General features: G+C 39.9%; 1 protein-coding gene across 1 annotated transcript in view; it reads left to right on the plus strand.

Moving 5' to 3' along the window:
- LOC124271324 (nucleolar complex protein 2 homolog) overlaps positions 1–26138 on the plus strand; it is a 248247-nt gene that overhangs the window by 111488 nt on the left and 110621 nt on the right. The gene's annotated exons all lie outside the window — the stretch shown is intronic.

A 26138-nucleotide genomic window follows, 5' to 3' on the forward strand; every position in this document is an offset into this window, starting at 1 on the left:
TACAAAGTCCCCCCTCTTTGACACGGGTACATTTTTGGTGCATGTTGACGAATGTCTCTTGGTATTGTCGTCTGCTAAGGTGCCTTACGTCGACAACAGGTGCTTACAAAGTGCTCAGAATAACGTGGGTGCATTTTAGGTGCATGCTGAACGAATTTCTCTTGAAAGTCCATTGATGAATGTCCGCTAAAAGGACTTTTGTTCGATGTTCTGCACTGAATGATAGTGGAACGGGTTGCTGATATCAAAGGGAACCAAGGTCAAACTCCAAGCAGAAGGGGCGCTTTGTCGAATTTTCAAAAATGTACATTTGAATTCAGACGGTGGATCATTTGACATATTTGTGGTGCAATTGTATGTGATTGTTACGCCAATTCAAATATGTATATATTGTTGCTTGACACGTATTGTACCTAACCTAGTGGGGGTTGGGTGGCCTTATGGTTAAAGCGTTCGCTCGTCACCAAAGACCCAGTTTCGATTCCCCACCTGGGTACAATGTGTGAAGCCCATTTCTGATATTGCCGTGATATTGCTGGAATATTGCTAAAAGCGGTGTAAAACTAAACTCATTCACTCACTCACTCACCCACTCACTCATTGGGCTTGCACAGTAAGGCCGATATTATTCCGGACTATTTCATGAAGCATACACCCATCCACCTACTGCCGCACCCATCCCGCTACTGCCACTCCCAACCCCGCCTATACACACGTATGTAATTACGCGTTAATGAACAGTGCAATGTTGCAGTGCAATAGTCTTGAATGTAACGTTTAACCCCTGTTAACCCACCTGTATCCATGACGTTTTAGGACGTGGGGTAGCTTAGTGGTTAAAGCGTCCGCTCGTCGCACCGAAGGCCCGGGTTCGCTTCACCACATGGGTACAATGTATGAAGCCCATTTCTGGTGTCCCCCGCCGTGTTATTGCTGGAATATTGCTAAAGGCGGCGTAAAACCATACTCACTCACTCACTGAATGGTGGATCAATGGTCACTTGAAAATACGTCAATGCGAGTGCCTTTGATAAATATCGTTCCAGTGACCAGGTCACACTGTTGACAACCATCGCAGTCACCTTTGCTACGAAGGACGTGATCATTGACGACCACAACATACGCCCTCAGCGCTTAATCAATAAGGATACCAATAGTACTACCAATGTACTTTGGCTTTGAAGTACAATCTGCCCAGCCACTCTGCTCGCTAAATTGTATCTTACATATGTAAGAAGAAAGGGTGCGCCGCCGTCCTAAGTAATCATGTTATATGTGGTATTGACTGCTGAAGGCGAATGACAACGCCAAATTGGATTAGGCGTACGGACGGCAGAAATGAAAAGACTCGAGACATGGCGTGATTTGGCTTTATTGACAGTCGTGTACTTTAAGGCTCTTTTTAATGAATCTGGCTGCTGATTGGTGCAACGTTGCTTGAGTGAGTGAGGTTTGTTATAGAACGCGGTTGTAGAGGGACGTCTTGTACCAAGTTGTCAAGCTTGAACAAGCTATACTGCAAGTATGGTTAATAAAGCATCAGTTATGACTTTTCCGAATTAGTAATTATTGAAATTCTCATTGGAAATGTTTGGAAAGCTCACACCACCACCCCGCAAAAAACAAATGCACGCACACACACTCACACATGCTGTCAAAAACTGGAAACACAAAAAATTGCACAAAGGGCTGTGGAGTAGACGGTGGGTCTCATAATGTGTGCTCAATACTCTCAAGATGGGTTGTCAAGTTTTTCTAATCAAGATTTTGTGTAAGCTGAAAATCTGAGTCACGTGACAATAACGTCCGGCGCACCTGAGGTTGTTTGCTGGTCAAAGCATCAAGATGTGTTGTCGAGATAGTACTATTAGTTGTGGCTATAAATAGATAAACACGCATGAGCGGAGAGCTCGTGATTTCACTCCGATGACGTAGCAATGTTTTGGTCGACTGTAAACACACACGAGCAAATTACATTAATTTCCGTTATATCTATTTTAGGGTTGTCCAGAAAAAACATTACCACGTGCCTAGCTAATTTTAAACTCACGTCCTCAGATTCACTACAGTAATTGTTGTCATTAGCACAGATTCATCTCATCCGCTATACACACATGTGGCCTCGTTGACGTGTCTAGTAGTAATATACTGGACAAGAATAGTTAGGGATATATGTACATTTTGAAATTATGAATAATGATGTATTTATTCATTGACACATTGATAAAATATCAATCATAAAAATACCAATATCCCTAACTTATTTTGTCAAGTATATATAATCTGTCTCACAGTCCCTGAACCATGTTATTTTCCCCAATGCTTAGCTCTCCCTGAAATGCTAAAGCCCTAAATGATGCAAGTCTATGAATCTCTGGTCTCACTGGGGCTTCTTTTCAATTTTAATGGGTTTATTTGCTACTATCAAAATTATATGTATTCAGAGACTAACCGTTAGTCTAAGTAATATACTGTTATTCAATGTATAATGAATAATAACTTAAAGATCCATGTACCTTCATTCGCATATACCAGTACTGCATATTAAGACGCTTAACAATCTCTGAAATCGAACCCTTTCCATTTTCACACGCATCTAGTCATGGAATGTGTTTACAAACACTCCGTTGTGGTCAGTTTATCAAGGGTCACGTGCAAGGTCAGAGAGGTCACACTACGGCCAACAGCGATGAAGTTTCCCGCCACGGGTTCAGGAAATTATCTCGACAAGCGAGGTCGGTAGTGATACTTCATAAACACTTGGGGATGAGCAGTTACTCTTACTGCGCTGTAGTGTATTCGAGGCGAGACGCTTTCTTTTTGTCAGAGTTCAACGCTTTGCTTAAACATACTTAAAAACTTTCTTACTGTGTTTGTTTACTATGTACCTGGATGAAAACAACACTAGGAATAGATCAGGGTTTGTTTCATCCGGGCTACCCGACGTTGTGCCAAGATGTTTGGATGCCACCGTTCACGTGATAATCAATGACTGTAGTGTATGTTAGTATGTCTTGAAAGTAGGCGTTTCGCGGATGAAAGTTGGTCACAACCTCCAAGTCAGTGTAGTTGTTGTCGTTGTAGTCGTTGTAGTCGTGTCCGTTCATGATTTAAGAATGCTTACAATTTCAAAACAATTAAGAATGTTGTGTCTGTGTGCTTTGATGAGAAACAGAGCAAGACCAGATGATTAAAATAATTAATGTATTTGATTAATATCGTTGAATTGCCGAAGCACAGTGTGGTGTATTTGATCGAGAAGTTTCAAGGACATGGTGTAGGGAGGGGAGGGAGATCTCTCCAGGACGATCATTTTCTTCTGTGTATTTTTGCAAAGCTGATGGAGAAGATCCGGGTCAGATTTGATGTTTAGCTGCTCATGCTTGTCATAAGAGTGAGTGAGGTTAGTTTTACGCCGCACTCAGCAATATTCCAGCTAGATGGCGGCGGTCTGTAAATAATCGAGTCTGGACCAGACAATCCAGTGATCAACAGCATGAGTACGATCTGCGCAATTGGGACATATGACATGTGTCAACCAAGTCAGCGAGCCTGACCACCCGATCCCGTTAGTCGCCTCTTACGACAAGCATAGTCACCTTTTGTGGCAAGCATGGGTTGCTGCAGACCTATTCTGCCCCGGATCTTCACGGGTCGCTTGATCTTCACGGGTCATGACGGGTCGCTTGTCATAAGAGGGTCTGGTGGGATCGTATGAGTATTCTCACTGACCTGGCTGATGCAAGTCGTATCCCAAATGCGTGGATCGATGCTCATGATATCAACCACGGGAATGTGTGACCCAGATTCGATGTTTTACAGATCGCCAGACCGACAGCTCGATTGAAATAGGTCCCCAGCAACATATGCTCGTCGGGTTATATGGCATTTTGTTTAGAGCATGTCTAATCCTGTTGTCTTTTGGACAATAAAATATGTTTAAACCAGAGCATGTCAGCGTGCCCCAGAAACATGGAACGGTGCTCATAACATTAACCACTGGTTTGTCTACTTCAAAGTCGATCACTTGTAGGTAGCTTTCATGTTCCTGGTGGGGTAGCCTTGTGGTTATAGGTTCGCTCGTCACGCCGAAGACCCGGGTTCGATTCCCCACATGGTTACAATATATGAAGCCCATTTCTGGTGTTCCCCGCCGTGATATTGCTGGAATATTGCTAAAATCGGCGTAAAACTATTCTCACTCACTCATGGACCTATGCTACTGGTAAATGTGGCGTTAAACAACAAACAAACATGCAGATGCGTCACGGTGCCACGTGACAAACAAACGCATCACTGATGAGCTTTGACCTACTTTTCATTTCTGATACCAACGGCTTGCTGATCCTGTGACAATGACTAACGTCCTATATTTCCAAGAACATGCGCGGACCTTGTACGTTGTAACGCGCCCTGTGTTTACACTACATGCATACATCACCGAGAGACATGTACAGATTGTTTACACACACTTGAACCGTATACCTACGCATGAAATCATCAGCACTGTGTAACTGGGTTAGTGAGTGCGTGTTGTTTTACGCCGCTTTGGGGCAATATTCCAGCAATATCCCGGACACTGGAAAAGGGTTTCTCACATTGAACTCATGTGAGTAATCGAACCCAGGTCTTCAGCGTGACGAGGGCGGTGGCGTAGCCTAGTGGTTAAGCGTTCGCTCGTCACGCCGAAGACCGAGGTTCGATTACCTACATTGGCACAATGTGTGAAGCCCATTTCTGGTGTCCCCCGCACTGATATTGCTAGAATATTGCTAAAAGCGGCGTAAAACCTCATTCACTCACTCACTCAATCTTCATCTGGACGAGCGACTGCTTAAACCACAAGGCTACCCTACCGCCCTCTGCGTCTAACACATATTTGTTGTTGTTGTTGTTTTTTTGGTCTGTTTTTTAAATAGCATCTACGCCACCTCATGTTTTGACTGGCCTATTGTCTTGACAGCTCAGACGTTACGTGCTGGTAAATGAGACTGATGTCTTATTACCGCGTTCTACAAGGAAATATGTGCAACAAGATATTTATCAACGTTTCCTTTTTGAAACAAATCCAAAAAAATTTAAAACCGTCCGGCATGTGACATAAGCTGCGAGATTGTAATATTCAAGAAAAAAGCCTATGCTCCATTGGTCAAAGGCTGTGGCTATTATCAACGTGGGTATTTGTTTACACCCCAATCAGCTATCTGTAAATAATCAAGTCTGGACCAGACAATCCAGTGATTGATATTATGAGCAACGATCCATTATCGACAGTTCGTGTTTTGAGGGGGCGGTGGGGTAGCCTAATGGTTAAAGCTTTGGCTCGTCACGCCGAAGACCCGGGTTCGAATCCCCACATGGGTACAATGTGTGAAGCCCATTTCTGGTGTCCACCGCCGTGATGTTGCTGGAATATTGCTAAAAGCGGCGTAAAACCAAACTCAGTCAGTCAGTCAGTCGTTTTGAGACGTTGTATCTCTGTGATTCGTGTTATTATTATCGTGTTGAAACCATTACAACTGTATGCAAATATAGTGGCAGGCAGACGCAATGGTGATTGTTGACTTAGATCAGACTGGCTGGGCTGTTTGTCCAAACCTCACCCCCCTTTAAGGATGGGATTAGAAAGCAAAACAGAAAACATACTGAGAGCTGGATATCCGTTTTCAATGACATTTCAGCCTATGTACGCCTTACAACCTGCAAGTATCGGATTTAATTACCGTTCAGTGTGTATCGATTTTTGTTTCTTTTTACAAGGACGCAGTGTTTACAATTTGTCTAACCAGGGATTTGAGAAGCCATGAGATGTTCAGTCACAACGAAAGTGATGAGGACGTCCCAGTGTTTTCATAATACCATACATAGTTGGACTTACTTAGGGGAACCTATACAGGAAGTGTCCATTGGTATTAATAAGTTGTGGGAAAGCCGCATCTAATCAAGACTGAAAACCACCCTGTCACGTGATACACTGAAAGGGAAGCGAGATTTCCAACAGTTTGTGGATTAACAAACCCACGGAAGTTCCAACCTTTTGAAGATAATAATTTAACGTATTTGTATAAAGTATTTGTTATCAGAATATTACACGGATTGGTGGCCTGTCTTTTCATGAATAAATTTGTTCGTGAACTGACAAATTTATTCATGAAAAGATTACTGGGACATGTTGTCTTGGAATATAAATTGCTAATTGGTCAACAGGTGTTAAAATTGTTATTTTCCAATTAGTCAGTTGAAAGTGTGGGTCATTTAACATTGGTCTGGCTGTTGGGGAATCTGTACTTAAGATGGGTGTTGCTTGCTATATTTATATGTGATCCGAGTTGATGGTTACTTGTAAAGTCAACAGTTGTTGATACCAATGTTATATTTCAAAATACATCTGAAGAACAAAAACATTAGGTAGATTTATAAACAACTTTCTTTTTAAAAACTTCAGATGTATTTTAAAACATTCATAATCCATCTCCGATGAGATAAGGTTGTCCATAAGACATCACAAGTTGTCAACAAAAACAAGTATTTTTTTATGAGTTTCATAAATTTATTTTTGGTCATTGTCTTTTTTTCGTACAAATCTCTTTTATGAAAGTCAAACATTGCACAAAAAATAACAATTTCATGACAAAATATAACACATTTGCATTGGTTGTGCATTGATAATGCTCAGAGTAGCTTGGTAGCTGTACAACATAGGAACGCTGGCAATCCGCCATTCTCACTGGGTCAGAATTCTACACATGTTTGTTGTCGTACTCATTGCCTGGCCGTGTACGGGAAGAACGCTGCGATTGGTCATTGACTGGTGTATCAACCAATCAACGCAGTGCAAACCTGCCGCCAAATTGACGTAGGCACAATCGATCCCGTGGCCCAGCTAAATTTAGTCTGCCGTGATGGAAAATTTTCAATGGGCGATTTTGGAACAATAGCGACAGGACTGGACACGTCGGTTGCTTTCGCAACTGATTAGACTGGGAATGTTATCAATCACCACCTAAAAATCCGTTTTGAAAACATTTTAGAAGAACCAAAGTATTTCAGTCAGGATAACATGGCAGAATATGGTAAACATTTGTAGAAGTCTGACCCAGTTATTTGGAACAATATGGAATATTGACTTTGTCAAATTAACACCCACGCCTTCTTTCATACCCGTAAATATTACACACAACAATTGTCACTTGACCATGAAGGCAACTTAACAATGGAACAATGAATTTGAAACAAGACTGTAATGCATTTCAAATGTATTACAATGTATGGTCAGACACTCCATGCGCGCCCCGCCCACACACACTTTCACTCAGCCACGTTGCCATCTTGCGCTCTCTCCATGTTTACAAACACAAACACACTGATAACTTTGTATTCTGAATACAATGCATTGCTTATTGGTAACAAAATAAATTATTTCTCTGGCAGATAAATAAATATACAGGCACGTTGATATTTCACAAGAAAGTTTAACTTAGGAATAAATTAGCATTTAAAGGCAAATTGGAATAGGTGTCGTTCATCTCGGATGAAACACGCTAGGAATACTGGCTAGGGGATACAGAACAGTTAGAATAATTAAAGATACAGAACTATCAATAACTACAATAGACAATACTTTCACGGACCAACCTGGGTGGACAAAAAGTCCTTAAAATAACTGATCCTTTATAAGGAAGCACACTGATATATTTCCGTTTTCACATCGTTTTACATAATTTGCATAGTCTTATAAAAGTCCAGGTAAAAAGCACATCTTTTAAAGTTCGTTAACCCAGATTCGGGCGGCAGCACAGATAAAGTCTTTGGTGTGAAAAGCAGGAGGCTATAAAAGTCGTTTGAGGGTCTCCTTCCCTCCAAATAGTTCAGCATTGTCTCCCAGGCAACCCTCCCCTGAACCGTCTCGGTATGCGATGGCTCGCGCTGAGAGACCGAGTCCGAAGCGATTCACGTGCTCTCGACCGTTTAGTCAGTCCTGTTAACGCAATAGCGTACAAACTTCAGAAGTGAAGCGTAAACAGTCAGTTCAATATCACATTGTGTACTGTCCATAGAATTGTTCACTCTGTCAGCTCACAGGCATTCCTTATGGCAAGGAACAGACCTAGTCACATCACGTTTTCTCTTCCCCTCGCGGTCATGACGTACACGCCCTGTATGACATGTAGCAGGCGATGGTGCTTGTCGGCGATGTTGTCCCACGGGACACAGTCGCTGCGGTTGAAGCGTTTCCCTTTTACATGGATCTCGCGTCTCATGGTTCGGGCTCTTCTAGACTGCTTGTGTCGCTGCTTGTGGACACGGAATCGTGACTGTACGACTCAGCGTCTTCTTCGCTGTCCTCCTCGGGAGACTCCTGAATAGGGTCCAGGTTGGACATGGTTGAGATGGTCCTCTGGCGTTTTCTTTGAACCATCGGTTTCGGCTTCCGTTTTGATTTCGATTTTGAGGAGCTCGATTTTGTCCTTCCCCGAATGTACTGAATCAGGGAGGTAAAAAATCCATTCTTTGAACCTTCCTCTTTGGCTTCTTCTTTGGGCATCTGAAGACGTTTGCCTGTTAGAGCAGCTTCCGCCAGGTTGGGTAAGGAACTGGAGAAACCGTTGGGTCCTGTGACTTTGGATTCACACAACACTGGCAGGGACTTAGTTCCATCAGCCTGGATAATGTAAGTGTAGGTAAAGCCATTTCTGTCGCGAAGAGTCACTCGGTATGTCTTCGTGTCGGGTCCTCCCGCCTTGGACTTCATTGACGAAGAGTGTTTGCAGTGTTTTGAATGCTTCGTACTACGCTTGTTAGCTGGAGTGACGAATGGCATATAACCTCTCGTAGCGTTGGGATACATGGCCATAGACGTTGAAGAGCACTCTCAGATGTAAATATCAACAAACGAGTTGTGATGTTGTCGCTCTGAAAGTCAGCGTGGTTCTGGTGTGTGCTCGTCGCTAGTCGTGCTTTTACAACCGCTACTCACAAACTGGGCCAATAGACGACCGTTGGCAAAGTTTCAATTGACGTCTGTCTGGTTTACGGGCGAATCCACTATTTACCGGGATAACAACACGTGACTCGCGCGTTTGTTTACATTCGAAATTACAAGATTGTTAAATTTGAACACACCTATCTTATTCGATACATTTTACATGAGACTTTAGCATATTTTGACAAGGAACCCTTTTAAAACTGATTTTTCACAATATAAAACATGCTTTCATGTTTGAGTCTGATCCCCAGGAAATGGGCTCGTCCACTATGATAATAAAGCTGGCAGCTTGCCAGCGCGGGCTACGTTCAGGTCACATGGTTTCGATTCACAGCAGTCATGGTCGAGTCTATTATGGTGTGTTCGGGAACCCACTGGAATGTGTATACCAATAAACAACATGTTTATCATTTGTTTATGTTGACAGTATTGAAATTATCAACGAAATCGGGACGCTACAACCCAATATGAGTATGTTTGAATATTATTTATAATAAATTCTCAAATGAGTCGACTAGGAAGCAAAACATATTTTATTTCACAACCCATCACCCCCGGACTTGTTGGTTGGTATTTGGCCATGAATGGCAAGCTGAAACCGCGCCAACAGAGACAATCGATAGAACTCACTAATGGAATACGAGCACACTGCTAACGTTACTATGTGTGCCTAAATCGATATGTTTGATAATAACGTCAAGGGGTATGACTGGCTTGGAGATTCGGGATCCCTCCGACTCCCTACAACGATAGCATGCCTGATCGAGACGCGCGTACCGCGTGACTCTTGTCAAGTTTCGTGGTATGTCTGCCCTGTGGGGGATTTTTGTGTCTGGCTGAACAGGGCGAGTGGGTGAATCGCTAGCGAGGTGACTGTGTCAGGTCGAGACAGTTAGCACTCACCCCAAAAGAATTCACATTCCTTAATCAGAGGACCTCTAAGAAAATCACACATATCTCCTATTCTCTACGAAACAATATTCCACACGTACACATTGTTTGTAAATATCATTTATCCGCAACAAACTAAAATTCCAAATAAATCGTAATATTAACGTTTTTGACTTGTAATATACGTTTGTGTCCATGGACTTACCAGTTATGAAAGTGTATGTCTATTTGGCTTGTTTGGGATTCGGTTATTTTGTAAACAGAAACAAGTCTGCGCGTGCAACAATGAACCTCAGCACCACGTGGAGCTGTGTCCGGTTCAAACAGTCTTCGTAATGAAGCACGACCACGTGGTATTTTGCATGTTATTAATAATTTATTGCTAATGTGAAAGGGTACATACGTTCTGTCGTGAGGGGAAATGTAAGATACCTTATTCATACTGACTGACTGATTCAAATCACGATGACTGGCAAAACCTCCCTTCGCGGAAAGGGTGATGCAATTTATTTATATTCCAAGTAGATCCGTTTAATGGATTAGGCCATACGTAAGTTGCGTTTCTGTGGGTTTATGTGATCAATATCCAAATCTTTATAAACCTACACATTTATCGATTTGAATTAAGATGATGAAATGTTTGTTACCTTGGCAACACCATGCTTCATCGGAAAACCAAATTCGTTTATTCTTATGGGTGCATGTTTGATACACTCGTTGACAACGGTGTGTACGTTTTCTAGAAAATCAGAGTCTGTATGGTTTGTTCAAATCTTTCTCAAGTGGCAGCGCTAACTAGAGACAGGACCAGTCTATGGTCCTTCCGCGAACTGAAAGACCCCATGTTCCCGCCTTTTGCCCGAGGGTAACGATCGATTCACTGGGGCACTAGGTCACCGCCAAGGCAGAGGCATAGTTCCATCCGTCACGGGAGGTGGACATGGAAAAATGGTTGTTCTATGAAGCGGTATCTGGGACTTAATTTATGTTTCAGGTCACGATATGGGACAATTGAGAATAATATTCTTGTCGTCTGACGATGTTCCTGTCGTCTGACGATGTTCCTGTTCGTGAACCATGTTTGAAATGGATAAAAATATTTTTATCGAACATTCTCATAGGAAAGGGGACAGTTTCTGTGATATGTTATATACATATATATTTGGCAGATAATAAAACACCTGTAAGAGCACGCGTCTTTTGCGTATATGGACTGATGAATTAATTGTTGAATTTCTTCTCGGAGGGAGTGAGTATTGTTTTACGCCGCTTTTAGCAATATTCCAGCAATATCACGGCGGGGAACACCAGAAATGGGCTCCACACATTGTGTCCATTTGGGGAATCGAACCCGGGTCTTCGGCGTGACGAACCAACGCTTTGACCACTTGGCTACCCCACCGCCCTTCTCAGAGGGAAGATACTCTCTGCAGAAGTCATCCATACGTGAGGCTGCGAGCCCCTTTTTGGTTCTCGATATTTGGGGGACTTTTGGAGGGTATTGGGGGGACTGTTTGGAGGGTATTGGGGACTCAAAGAGCAGTACACAAACAAAGAAATGCATATTGGGGGACGTACAAATTCCTTTACCCATTATCCTTTTCTATATCGGTTCAGTATGTTTCTTCTATAGGCTCGCGTCCTTCTTCGAGCGTCTTGTTTGGCATTCCTAAATTGAGCTGTTATCAGAAAAACCAAAGTACAGTTCAACCTCACTCACTAACTCACTTTGAATTAACATTTGGGGGTCTAGAGACAGAGAGAGACAGAGAGAGAGAGAGACGTTCACACACAATATTTTACATTATTTTAAGACTTTCGTCGTCTATGGAGACACATTGACATAACTTTCTATTCCTGACAATTATATAAAAGACAATTACAGCAGATTCACTTATTAAGATATTTAAGTTTAAGACTTTCTACTTTCTGTATCTTAAACAAAATACCGAGAATATTTCCTAACAGATGTTGACGGAAGACAACAAAGCGATGTGAGGAAAGGTCTGCTACAATATGCTTCCAAGAACAACTGCCCTGATTGACGTGCCACGTACATCTACTGGAGACGTTACACACAGCATACGTCAGTCTTAATCTTTGTTTAGCTATTTCAGGAATTGTGTAGCTAGGTTTACACTGCGTGTCTGACATTTCCATGGGCAAGAAACGCCGCTCCTTCACCTCTTATCACGATATGTTAAATCTGTTCAGGCGGGTAAAATGAATAGTTCACTTATCAGCGAAAGGTGTAGCCCCAGGGTGATTTTGAATCATTCATACCCGTCACTGAGCGTGAGTCCCGCGAGGCACTCAACCATAATATTGACAACGAAATGTTTGTATACATCCTGCTTTGTTTACAATGGTATCTAGGTATTACAAAGCCGCTCCCCCTAACACCCGCTCCCGCCATCCCGGGGTTTCACCGTTGACAGTTTGTTTGAATCTGATTGGTCAGTCAGCCGATGTACTTCCTTGAATGAGAGCTTAATTCCGTGAATCGGCGTGTTTCCTTTCTGGGTTGCAATTGAGATCCCGGTTGCAAATATGGATTTGTTGTTCAAACCTAGTTAATATGAAACAGAAATTTGAAAGTCAACACTACTGCTCTGCTTGTATCTATTTACAAATGGAAATAATGAAATCATAATTGGAATTAAGACCGAAGGGACAAGATGCTTACAGCAGTTAGAACACGGATGTATTTTTACATCAGTCGCTCACATACGTATATTTGTAAACAACTGCGTTGTAAATAAACATGACGTAAAAATGTTAGGGGATTGCGAAAGATTACCTGTGCGTACAGTTATGTCAGGTTTTCAGTCATGTGAACTGCGTATCTGATTACTAAACATAGAGAACCGTCACGACTTGAACGAGATAATGCTTTTGCTACAGAACGTCTTGACTGGTACATCACGAAGTTAGTCATATACCAACCATACGGCCGGTCATGGGACAGAGTTCTGAATCAGAATAACATCAATGACACGAATTTGGAGTCAGTTCCGTAAACTCTATTCAATACTGGTATATAACTGTCATGTTGACTTCTTCAGAGATCGATCACATTTGATCATGGAAGATAGTTTCGGTTGGTTGGTTCAGTATTACTTAAACTGTATCCGGATTACATTATGCTTTATTACCTACGAGGGCGAACATATCGGGGTTCATATTTTTCATACGATGCCCTGAACAAAATATCTCTTGTGTCATGAACAATGCTATGGGGTCACGTTTCTTCTGTGACGTTGCGTTCTACATGAGCCGACGTTGGGTAGACAGCTATGTTTGAAAGTAGATTTGGGTTATTTTCATCAATTGACGACTTCGGTATTAACAGAATATCATATCCGTGCCTATATCATACAATGTTGACGACACTCGTGCCTAAATATCGGTATATCCCTCGCTCTCGCTCGGGAAATACCAATATTTAGGCACTCGTGTCATAAACATAGTATGACATGGGCACTCATATAATATCATCTATTTATTATTCATGCAAATAACACGTCACGCCAACTCCTAATCTTCTGGTATATAAATTTAATATTAGGTATTAGCTATATAAAGCCATATTCACTCCCTAGTTTGATAGTCTCTTACTATAGAAAGCAAAAAGAATCGATGGTTATGTATGACATTGTATACATTTAGAACAATCCAAGCTGTGACGTGTTATGATATGTGGTACTCTGGCTTGACGCAATAATGCGTAAATATTCTTAATACAGTAAACCACGGTTATATCGAACTCAATGGGACCACTATTCTTAGTTCGTTATAACCGTGGTTCGTTATACGTATTTCGACTAAAATATACAGCTAAATTTAGTGGCCGGGTACTGATGGATGTAACGAACAAGTCTTTTAGTGCCGACCGCTATAGTAAAAGATTTGTTCGTTATATCCATCAGTTCGTTATAAACGCAGTTACCGTTTCTAAGGAGGCGAATGAATTAATGGGTTATTTCTTCTCTATTGCATACACCATATGTGTATTTTTGTGTGTGTATGGCATGTTTTTGTAATAATAAAAACAGTATGATTTTGTACATTTTGTTAATAAAAATTAATGATACTAAATTTTTGAGTTACAAAGAAGAGCAAGTAGCCTTGCTCCAGTATTCCTGAATGACAGCCCACGGGCGTATGTTAACTCGATCCATGGGGCGATGGGGTAGCCCAGCGGTTAAAAAGTTCGCTCGTCAAGACAAAGGCCCAGGTTCGATTCCCCACATGGGTACAATGTATGAAGCCCATTTCTGGTGTCCGCCGAGGTGATATTGCTGGAATATTGCTCAAAGCGGCCTTAGAAAACTCACTCACTGTATCTCTATAATGGGCAAGTCAACAAGAGGGCAAGTAAGTTTTTAAGGGACCATCTGTTGATATAACATGTAGATACTTTTGGAATATTTTATTCAGTCTAACAGTTATTGCCTCGGAGGCTTGTTTAAGCCTGACGAAGTACATTTTGTACCAGCATATCACATTACACACATTAAAAACAATTGTTACTTTTTATTGCCATTGATTGATTTATTTTCAGCAGAAATAGCAACGTGTGATTGTTCGTTTTGTATTCAGATAAGCTGTGTCGGATATACACCAAGCTGACCTGGTCACGGCCGTGAGAAGCGAAGGATAGTTTGTGGTAGATAAATATTTATGTTGTAGCAGGCCTGCGAGGGCTTGTCAGTGATCGATGGCGGAAACGTACATGCGGTGACGTTGCGTGTATTCTGATGGTGTTGGTGGTCAGTTTTGGAAGTAGAGTGTTATGTGTCACAGTAGACCGATTGTCATGCTGTGATGATACCTTACTCGGAAGTAAAATGGAAACATCTGGAACACTGATACTAGTTATCAGAATAATTCATTTCCATGAGTTAGTGAGTGGGTGTTTGTGGTACGGTAGACCACGTGTCATGTTGTGAAGATACCTTACTTGGAAGTAAAATGGAAACATTTAAAACAGTGAAACTAGTTATCACAATAATTCATTTCAGGAGTGAATGAGTCCGTGGGCGTTTGTGTTACAGGAGACCAGATGTGGTTATGAAGAGAAATATAAACTTTTAGAAAATAATTAAATTGGTTGTCAAAATAATGTATTTCAACGCGTGGGTGTGCTAATGTGTGTGTGTGTCTCTGAGTGGGTGTGATGGCATGAGTGAGTGATAGTTGATATAAATCACCTTGGTATAGTGCAAACTCGTCTCGTGAGTTATTTGCTGGACTTGAGTGAGTGAGTGAGTTCCCCCTGGGAAGAGTTTTTAGTTAATGTCACTAATTATATGACAAATCCTGTGGTATTGTTATGGGACATTTCTTATAAATTCACAAATACACATAGCTAATCAGGTGGGAAAAAGCCTGTCACGATACTGTTTTTGTTTTGTTTACATAACATACATATTTTGTTGTGTAACGAAAAATGTATACAAATACCATCGTTGGCGTGGCAGACTCTACAACGTGGCAACAGCCTACATAGGTGGGGCGTGTGATTTGTAGATAAACAACTTGCAACGAAGTGAGGGTAAATGTATGGCACATTAAGTTTCAACTGGTGCTGATGTTAAACTGCGGGATCGCCCAGCCCTCCCATGTCTACGTTGTGTGACAGACAGGAACTCGTCTCCCAACGACGTGGAAATGCGCCCAGTTTGTGACTCGGCGTCTTTGTTACGTGGCGGAAAGGAATTTTATAACTGAGACAGTCGTTTAATGTTTCATAATATAAAGGAGGAGGTTTTCTGCAAGTCAAAACAGATACGTCTCCTAAACGCTCCAAGAGCAGGACGACCTGTGTATTGTCACGGAAAACATTTTTCTTAAAAGCAAACGTGTTTAATTTGTTACCTCAAAACACAAAGTCATCCCAACAGACGTAAATTAAAAAACGTCAATTAAGTGCACCTGTATTATTGGGTGCTGAAGTGAGGAATATATGCCACCCTACGCGGAAGTTAACAGAGCAGATCATTAATATGCCGGCGGCCACATACTGTTGTTTGAATAGTTTTATTTTTAACACTGCCATATGAAAATCTTTGTCATTGTAAGGCTATCCCCATACTTATATTATATTTGATTTCATCTCCAACCAAGAGAGGGGGAAGTAGTGTATTGACAAAAAGAATGTTTGAAAACGTATTTTATATGAAGTTTATTTTAAATTTATATCACTTGGTAATAGTCTTTAAGTGAATATATGATGTCAATATTTTTTTGAAACATTTCTTTTATAAATGTAAATGAAGAAAGATAATATTACCTATTGAAAAAAGTCCCATTAAAATATAAACGGGATCAAGAAACTTTCTTCACTTCAGCCCGACACTGCTATAATCTGGACTTACCAAAGATAGAATTGCACTGGCTGTTTGGATATATTTGTTTCAGAGGTCTGTATGACAGGTTAGGTATTTTATTGGTAACCCTTATGAATATTCATGTAAAAGGATTGGTGTATATGATCTCTTGTGACAAGTATATACAAATTAACATCATGAAGTATGGAATCAGTATTTTAGTCATGGAATAAAAACATATATTACCTTTACACATGACCAAAATTTGTACTGTCACTTGTACCAAATAAAAACTCTTCACCATAAATATATTTTGACATTTAAAACAACAATTAGTTACAAATGCTTAAATGCTTGAAATGTAATTTTTTTAAACACTGTGAGGTATATTGAATTTGTGTATTTTTAAAAACAAACAATTGTGGGTTTGTGGAATCAGGAAGCAGCAGAGACATGGTGTTTTATCTGTAGTCTTGGGGAAGGGGGGTCCTAATGTGGTCAAAGGTGCAGTGCTGAGTTATGTCCCTTAGGTACCTAGGTTTGAATTCTGATTGGCTGGATTATGTTTCTAGGTTTGTTAATTACTTTATCTGTACTAGTAGTTTCATCAAATTACCTGGTAAATGTCTGATACCTGCATCCCATAGTTCCTCACTCACTCACTCACTCTTTTTCTTGTTACTTTTTCTGCAACAAATGTTCAGTTGTAGAGAGTTGGTTGAGTGAGTTATTGCAGCAATATTAAAAGTGTCAGCTTGATCTGATCAAAAGACACCAGTAAGGCAGGTCTTAAACTCATATCAGATGAAACTTGGTGCTGAGAAACCGTTGATCCTAACTGATTGAATCTTGAATCAAACTGAAAAAAGCAGATCCTGGTAGCCAAGGGAAGCAACTCCGTGCAGCAAATTGAGCCCTGCATACCTTGTATAAGTTAAATGGGGGAATAAACTGCCAGTCTTGAAATGATTGAGAAAATTGCCACCTTCAGAAATATCCTTTCCTCAAAATGAAATATGTTTATCAAATAATAATCAGTGTTATCAAAGTTACAAACCAATCTGATAAACATGACATCACAATCAGATAAATATGACATCATAATCCAATAAACATGACATCACAATCAGATAAGCATGACATCACAATCAAATAGACATGGCATCACAATCAGATAAATATGACATCATAATCCAATAAACATGACATCACAATCAAATACACATGACATCACAATAAGATAAATATGACATCATAATCCAATAAACATGACATCACAATCAGATAAGCATGACATCACAATCAAATAGACATGACATCACAATCAGATAAATATGACATCATAATCCAATAAACATGACATCACAATCAGATAAGCATGACATCACAATCAAATAGACATGGCATCACAATCAGATAAATATGACATCATAATCCAATAAACATGACATCACAATCAAATAGACATGACATCACAATCAGATAAATATGACATCATAATCCAATAAACATGACATCACAATCAGATAAGCATGACATCACAATCAAATAGACATGACATCACAATCAGATAAATATGACATCATAATCCAATAAACATGACATCACAATCAGATAAGCATGACATCACAATCAAATAGACATGGCATCACAATCAGATAAATATGACATCATAATCCAATAAACATGACACCACAATCAAATAGACATGACATCACAATCAGATAAATATGACATCATAATCCAATAAACATGACATCACAATCAGATAAGCATGACATCACAATCAAATAGACATGACATCACAATCAGATAAATATGACATCATAATCCAATAAACATGACATCACAATCAAATAGACATGACATCACAATCAGATAAATATGACATCACAATCCAATAAACATGACATCACAATCAGATAAGTATGACATCACAATCAAATAGACATGGCAAATGAAGACACCCAACAATACCCACTTTAAGCTCCATTCATCTGTGTATGCTTTTTCAGCAATTTTTTTCCCAAATAGTTTCGATTGGAATTTCCTGATTTGTAGATGTTGTGTTGAGAGGCAAACTAGTGCTCAGATCAGATGAATAAATATTTGACTGATAAACAATTTTCATTATTCATTTGGAGCTTTGGTTTTTTTGTCCTACATGGTGGTTTTTTTTGTCCTAGGGGGCTTTTGTCCTAGGGGGTTTTGTCCCAGGGGGGTTTTGTCCACAGGGTTTTTTGTCCGCACACCATGTTTCCACATGTAAACAAGGCTGTAAAATCATTGTACACTATGTGATATAAAAGGTCACTCACTCAAACGATAAATCATATTTATGGGTGTTTCTGCAGGTAAAGAGGGCTTCAAATCATTTGGCACAATATGATAAATAGGACAGTTCACTCAAACAATAAATTCATATTTATGGGTATTTTTACAGACAAAGAGGACTTCAAATTTTTTGACACTATGCAATAGATAGAGCAATTCCCTTAAATATAAATTCATACCTTTTTTGTGTAAATTATGTTTTAAATCTAGTATTTAATGGATGACATTGTATGATTAACTCTTCCTACCCTCAATTATTTCCATATAGTAAATGTAATATAATTGTATTAGGAATACAAAATATGTAACATGCTTGACAAAGGCTAATATTATTGCTGATATGATGTTAAACTTCAACTCACCAATCTACCTTTGCTAGTATTTACATATGCAATGCAAATTTGTATAAATATATTCAAGCATCGAAAGTGATATATGGAGGCACATCTTGACACTGAATATGTAACTTCAAAATATGATTATATTTACCAGGTCCAAACTAGACATCTGAACCGAAAAAAAAATTGTGGCCTTGTTCAAATCCTTATGACCGACAATATGATATATACAACCTTCGAGACGATTATGGTAATAAGAGGTTAAAAGGTAGTCTGTTACTATAACTAGCCAAATCTGGTAGCTTTTCAGCTTTAAGAATGTATTTATAGTGCAAGTTTATGATTTCATAAATCGTATATCATGCTTGCTGTTGTTTGTAGCAGTGCTCTGAGTCTTGTTAGGAGATTATCATCGTATTGTGTGTTTGTATTCCGTCCTAGGTGTGTCTCTGTCAACAGGCTTAGTTCACTGTAAACATGTACCTGGTTGTTTTTAACAGATAAACAATAGGTGTCATTCCCTACCTTGACATCAGGACTTTAGCATTAAAATTTTTATTGTCAATTTACATTACTGTAAAGATCCGGGTTAGAATTGGTCTTCAGTAACCCATGCTTGTCGTAAGAGGCGACTTACAGGATCGGGTGGTCAGGCTCGCTGGCTTGGTTGACACGTGTCATCATATCCCAGATTGATGCTGATGCTGTCAGTGGAATGTCTGGTCCACACTTGTTTATTTACAGATTGACGTCATATAGCAAGAATACTTTTGAGTGCAGCGTTTAACAAGATCCTGGTTTGGTTTGGTTGTTGTTTAACACCCAGCAATATTCCAGCTGTATGGCAGCTGTCTGTAAATAATCAAATCTGGACCAGACAATCCAGTGATCAACAGCTGGAGCATCGATCTATGTAATTGGGATACGATGACACATGTCAACCAAGTCAGCGAGCCTGACCACCCATCCTGTTAAATGCCTCCTAGGACAAGAATGGAAGAAGATCAATTCTAACCCAGATCTTCACGGGTTTAACAAGACTCGATAACTCGAAGAAGACTTGCTCAGAAGTATCAAATCCACAGCTAGACAACCTTAAATTGCAGTAGGTTTATCTCCAAAGCATACACACCTACTCTTTCAGTGTGACAGTGAGTGAGTGAGTTTAGTTTTACGCCACACTCAGCATTATTCCAGCTATATGGCAGCGGTCTGTAAATAATCGAGTCTGGACCAGACAATCCAGTGATCAACAGCATGAGCATCGATCTGCGCAATGGGGAACCGATGACATGTGTCAACCAAGGCAGCAAGCCTGATCACCTGATCCCGTTAGAAATGTATTCAAGTTGACAAACTGCCATTATTGAATCCGTTACCCCATTTCATGCATTGTTACACAAACAATACAAGTGTATGAGACACACACAAAAATTACATAATGACCTTGATGTTTACAATCTGTATTTTCTGTTGGAATTTACTGCTCAATGTTGTATTATCTCTTATTCAGTGCTTGAATGTTTATTACCTTATTGCACTGACAACAGCTCATACAAAGATGGATTCCCTGTCAACTTAATGTTGATTAGAGATTAATGGGACAATAAGAATCAGTGGGGATTACCACTTGCATTGTCGGGTAATTAATGAATTGATTTGAAACTGCCTAGTCAATAATGTGTTGAAAACAACACTGACTGCCATTGTAGGTCAATTTTACATGTTAGGTGTGATTAAAACATTTTTATTCAGAAGAAATCAGGGTCCATGAAGAAGTGAAACTTGCTTATGTAAGTACCTCTAAGGGCAATGGAGCAGTGGGGTAGCCTAGTGGTTAAAGCGTTGGCTCGTCACGCCGAAGACCCGGGTTCGAATCCCCACATGGGTACAATGTGTGAAGCCCATTTCTGGTGTCCCCCGCCGTGAGGTTGCTGGAATATTGCTACAAGCGGCGTAAAACCATACTCAGTCAGTCAGTCTAAGGGAAATGGTTATGGCTGGATGTGTACACAGAATAAAGCTGAACAAAGTGTGCAGATAGCTGAAGCCAATCTATTGAAGTCAATGGTTTCTGTAAAACAAAATATAGAAATAAAATGTAGATGGATGGATGATTGGATGGGTGAGTGAGTGAGTTTAGTTTTACGCCCCACTCAACAATATTCCAGCTATATGGCAGCAGTCTGTAAATAATCAAGTCTGGACCAGACAATCCAGTGATGAACAGCATGAGCATCGATCTGCGTAATGGGGAACTGATGACATGTGTCAACCAAGTCAGCGAGCCTGACCACCCGAACCCGTTAGTCGCCTCTTACGACAAGCATGGGTTACTGAAGACCAATTCTAACCCGGATCTTTACAGTAATGTAAATTGACAATAAAAAGTCCTGATGTCAAGGTAGGGAATGACACCTATTGTTTATCTGTTAAAAAAACAATCAGGTATGGGTTACTGAAGGTTCATTCTCACCCGGACCTTTGACGGGTAGATGACTGAATGGGCAGAGAGAGGGAGGGAGGGAGGATGGTTGGATGGCTGACTGAATGGATGGGTGATTTAATGGTTGGATGATTGAATGGGGGATGGATGAAAGGAAGGAAGGAGGGAGGGAAAAAATGCATAGATAAATTCATGTTAATATATTTAAAATAAGATAAAATATTATTAGATGTCTTTGACCACTAAAATGTATCTAGGTAACAGTATACTTTACTTGAAGGATGATACTTATCAAATATAAGAGAAATTTAATTATATGTTGAGAATGCTCAAGAATCAATGAAAGAATTTTTGTCAACCTATGATAATGTTTCTACTAGTATACAAAGTCCACATGCATTGTTAAGCTATTAATTAGTTTCATTGACAGAACCACCGACCATATGTCATATGAGCTTCCGTGTATTGAATGAAATATAAGTCCAACATAAATCGACTCTTTTTACTTCCTGATTGAGAGAAATGAGAGTTGATACATGAAGCTCGTATTTCCCCATCCACCTCTCAGTGGGAATAAACACTGTTATTAGCATAGTTTTGTGGGAGTCGGAATTCCACTTACTGAGTGTAATTATCATACCATGCCATTAATGATGCCGTGAGGATAAAATTGGTTTATTAATGCATATGTATTGCTCTTGTATATATTATTAAAATTGCTACTGTTAGACCACAACATATTATATATTATTTATTTTTATTCTAAGATGCTTTGGTGAAAGATCAAAGGTGCAGACAGTACTTTATCAGTGTTCTCATGCTTTAACTATAATAGTTCAGGGCAAAAGTGTGCTTTATTACACTATACATGGTGGTAGAGCAAACTGTATTTGTTAATTATTTATTTGTGATGTCTCTTGACCAGCCAGTCGTAGTGTTTGTAAATTCTTATGTCAAACAGATTGTTTGGCTCCTCTCCTAACGCCAAATCCAAGCAGAGTTTGAAAAACGTACTGCCCAAACATGAACAGTATAATGTAGTATGACTGTGGTTTATGAACGAATATGGTTCATACAGTGACACTGGAAAAAACCCAATTGTTCCACGCTCAGTTGACTATACACTGGATGCTATGAACAAAGAGGAAACTATTTGGTACGTGTGTACTAAATGGTGTGTGTGGTTTCACCTATTGTAACCTGATATCACTGACAGCAGTACGTGTGCATGTGCATGTGCATGTGCGTGTGCATGTGCATGTGCATGTGTGACTGTGTCTGTGGTTTCACTTGTGCGTGTCTGTGTGGTTTCACTTGTGCATGCGTGCTGGTTTCACCTGTCGTAGCCATGGATTAAAAGCCATTGATTAGTTTTTTGTGTTTCAGGTGAGCCTCCTACATTTTCAAAATTATATATTAAAAAAATGTTTAACAAAATATTTTTACCATATTATATACAAATTATATTGGGAAGTGTTATTTAAATGAATATCAACAGCATTTAACTGATTTTCCAAACCTCAACAAAACAATTGAAAAATTAAAAAAGGAATAATTATACAAAACATCTTTTGCAAACCTTTTTAAGAGTTAACTATCAATGAAACACATTATTTTCTTGTATTTGCTTAAATTTGCATGGACCATTCTCTTAAATACAGTGAGTATGGTTTTATGCTGTTTTTAGGAACATAGTATCTGTACCATGGCTGGGGGCACCAGAAATGGGCCAAACCTTGCTCGGAGTACAATATGGTAGAAGTTCTTCATTTCCTGGTCTTGCTCCATAACTTCAGGGACAGAAAAAAAGGAGAAGGGATTGGTCAACGTCTGGATTGTTTTCAAGGAGTGTTACACAGTCCTGCTGTCTGTTATCTATTTCCTGTATTTGCCTCATGAGAATTAGTCACATGGAAGATATCACGAGAGGTGGATTCATGTGACAGTTATTTTCGGAAATTAAATTTTTGAGATTTTTTTATTCCATTTTCTTTTGGTATATATCATGCGTGTGGGTTTTTTGCCTGCTCTCATGGGTTTGAATGTTGGTTTGTTCGAATTCGGTTTCGATGTTGTCACCACTATAACTGAGAAACCTGCATCACTCTGGGATTTCCAACCATATTAAAACAGATTGAAATAAATAGAAATCTTATTGAAAGCCTTAAACTCAGACATTAAACTCAGCTCACTTACTTTTAATATACAATAGCAAAGAAACTTATATATGAAAAATATTCTGTGATGTTAGTCACAGGTTCAAAACCAGAGTAAAATTCATTTTGGTCTTGTTAGCTCAGCAGATAATGTTCCTTATAGTAACATCAAAATCTGCAGAAAATGATGCTTTTATCTAAGTCTTGGCTTTAAGATGATATTTTTTCACACATTCTGATATAATACTTATCTTACTGTACTACTTGTATTTTTAAATTTTTAAATTTAATTCAGTTCTTTCCAATACTTTTAAAACGTTGATGCTTACAAAAATATAAATGTTCATCGAATAATAATTCTATTGTTAATGATACAAAACTCTGTACAAGCTATAGACTAACGCTTAGTCCCTGAATATATTTAATTTTGATATAAACAAATAAACCCATATAAATTGAAATAACAGAGCATGTATTTAGACTAGGAAATAACAGAGCATATATTTAATCTTCATATTTTGTTTAAAAACTGGTCGATTACGGTATGTAAAAAATTATTCTAGTGTTTTGTCAATGACTCAAGACTCAGCACAAGCTATGGCCCAAAAAGGCCCTAAGGCCCCGTTTCACAAAGCGATGGTAGTGCTAAGGTGATCGTAAGTTCAATACTGTAACGTAGACTTACGACAGTCGTAGCGCTACGATTGCTTTGTAAAATGGGCCCCTAGGTATTATATACTCATGGAAACTAATAAGGGAACATACAAGTGTTCCTTTATCTTTTTCTAGGTTTCTTCACAAGGTATGTATTGCAGAGTGGGTGAAATTCTGGAAATAAATAAAGAAACACTTGTATTTTCATGTGTTCCCTTATTTGTTTCCATGAGTATATTAAAAAATACAGGAATAACAGAATACACAGGGTAATAACAGACCATGTTTTCATATTTTATTTAAAAACTAGTTGACTACTGTTTGTAGAATAATGTTTATATATCTATATATTTGCACCTTCTTATCATGATGTGGGCGTCACGCCGAAGACCCGGGTTCGATTCCCCACATGGGCACAATGTGTTAAGCCCATTTCTGGTGTCCCCCGCCGTGATATTGCTGGAATATTGCTAAAAGCGGCGTAAAACTAAACTCAGTCAGTCAGTCATGATGTGGGAATGCCAGTTAGCTCTTAATCTGATTATTTCAAGTCTCGTACAATAACCCAATGTTTCGCTCAGATTCGTGTGTGTTACGAGGATGGTCGATTCCCACACTGTAACAAAGGCGTTTCAGCTTTCTCTATTTTCATGTTTGTGATTTTCAAAATTCTGGGCTATCTTGAGACCTTGTCACTTTATCTTTGAGAGGCCAGTCACACGGGTTTTCTACCTCTGATGATCTATGTACTTGTTAAACTGTTTATTGTCATGCGAAAGGCTGCATCCACCATTACCTTATCAACACGCCCTCGGTGATACATCAGCTAGATAATGATGTATGTCAATATCTACAACCTTGTTATCTTTCGTGAGAACAATGAGTGTCTTATATTCAGGATCGGGCCATTTGTGAGAAGGGGCTGGGAAGTGGGGGTGGTAGCAAGGGATATTATGAGGGGCAGGTTCAATAAAGCATGACACAGCAAAATAGGTGAGGGGACATCACCAACATGTATGACACTTATGGATGTGGTGTATGAATTCAAATGACACAGTTACATTTTTTGTTAAAAGATTATAAATAAGAAGTTTTGGTTATTAATTACTGAGTGGGGGATCATGAAAATCGGTGGGAGTATATGTGTGTGTGTGTGGAAAGGGTTGGGGTGGGGAAGGGAGTGTGTGTGTGTGGAAAGGGTTGGGGTGGGGAAGGGAGTATGTGTGTGTGTGTGTGGGAAAGGGTTAGGGTGGGGAAGGGAGTATATGTGTGTGTGTGTGTGGAAAGGGTTGGGGTGGGGAAGGGAGTATGTGTGTGTGTGTGTGGAAAGGGTTGGGGTGGGGAAGGGTGTGTGTGTGTGTGGAAAGGGTTGGGGTGGGGAAAGGGGAAGGGAGTATGTGTGTGTGTGTGTGTGAAAGGGTTGGGATGGGGAAGGGAGTATCGTGTGTGTGTGTGTGTGGAAAGGGTTGGGGTGGGAAGGGAGTATATGTGTGTGTGTGTGTGTGTGGAAAGGGGTGGGATTAGGGAAAGGGAGGGTGTATATGTGTGTGTGGAAAGGGTTGGGGTGTGGGAAGGGAGGGAGTGTGTGTGTGTGTGTGTGTGTGTGTGTGTGAGAAAGGGTTTGGGTGGGGAAGGGAGTTGTATGTGTGTGTGTGTGTGTGTGGAAAGGGTTGGGGTGGGGAAGGGAGTGTGTGTGTGTGTGTGGAAAGGGTTAGGGTGGGGAAGGGAGTATATGTGTGTGTGGAAAGGGTTGGGGTGGGGAAGAGAGAGAGAGAGTGTGTGTGTGTGTGTGTGTGTGTGTGAAGGGTTCGGGTGTGTGTGTGTGTAAAGGGATGGGATGGGGTGGGGAAGAGAGTATATGTGTGTGTGTGGAAAGGGTTGGGATGGGAAAAGAGTAATAAAATGGAGTTACATAGAAATGGGTGTCAATAAATATGACAGTCATAAGACTATTTCCACACCCCTATGATAAATGACCCTTCTCTATGTCTATTTATACCT

Source organism: Haliotis rubra, unplaced genomic scaffold, assembly GCF_003918875.1.
Source record: "Haliotis rubra isolate DU_JTF1 unplaced genomic scaffold, ASM391887v1 Scf16, whole genome shotgun sequence".
Classification (NCBI taxonomy): domain Eukaryota; kingdom Metazoa; phylum Mollusca; class Gastropoda; order Lepetellida; family Haliotidae; genus Haliotis; species Haliotis rubra.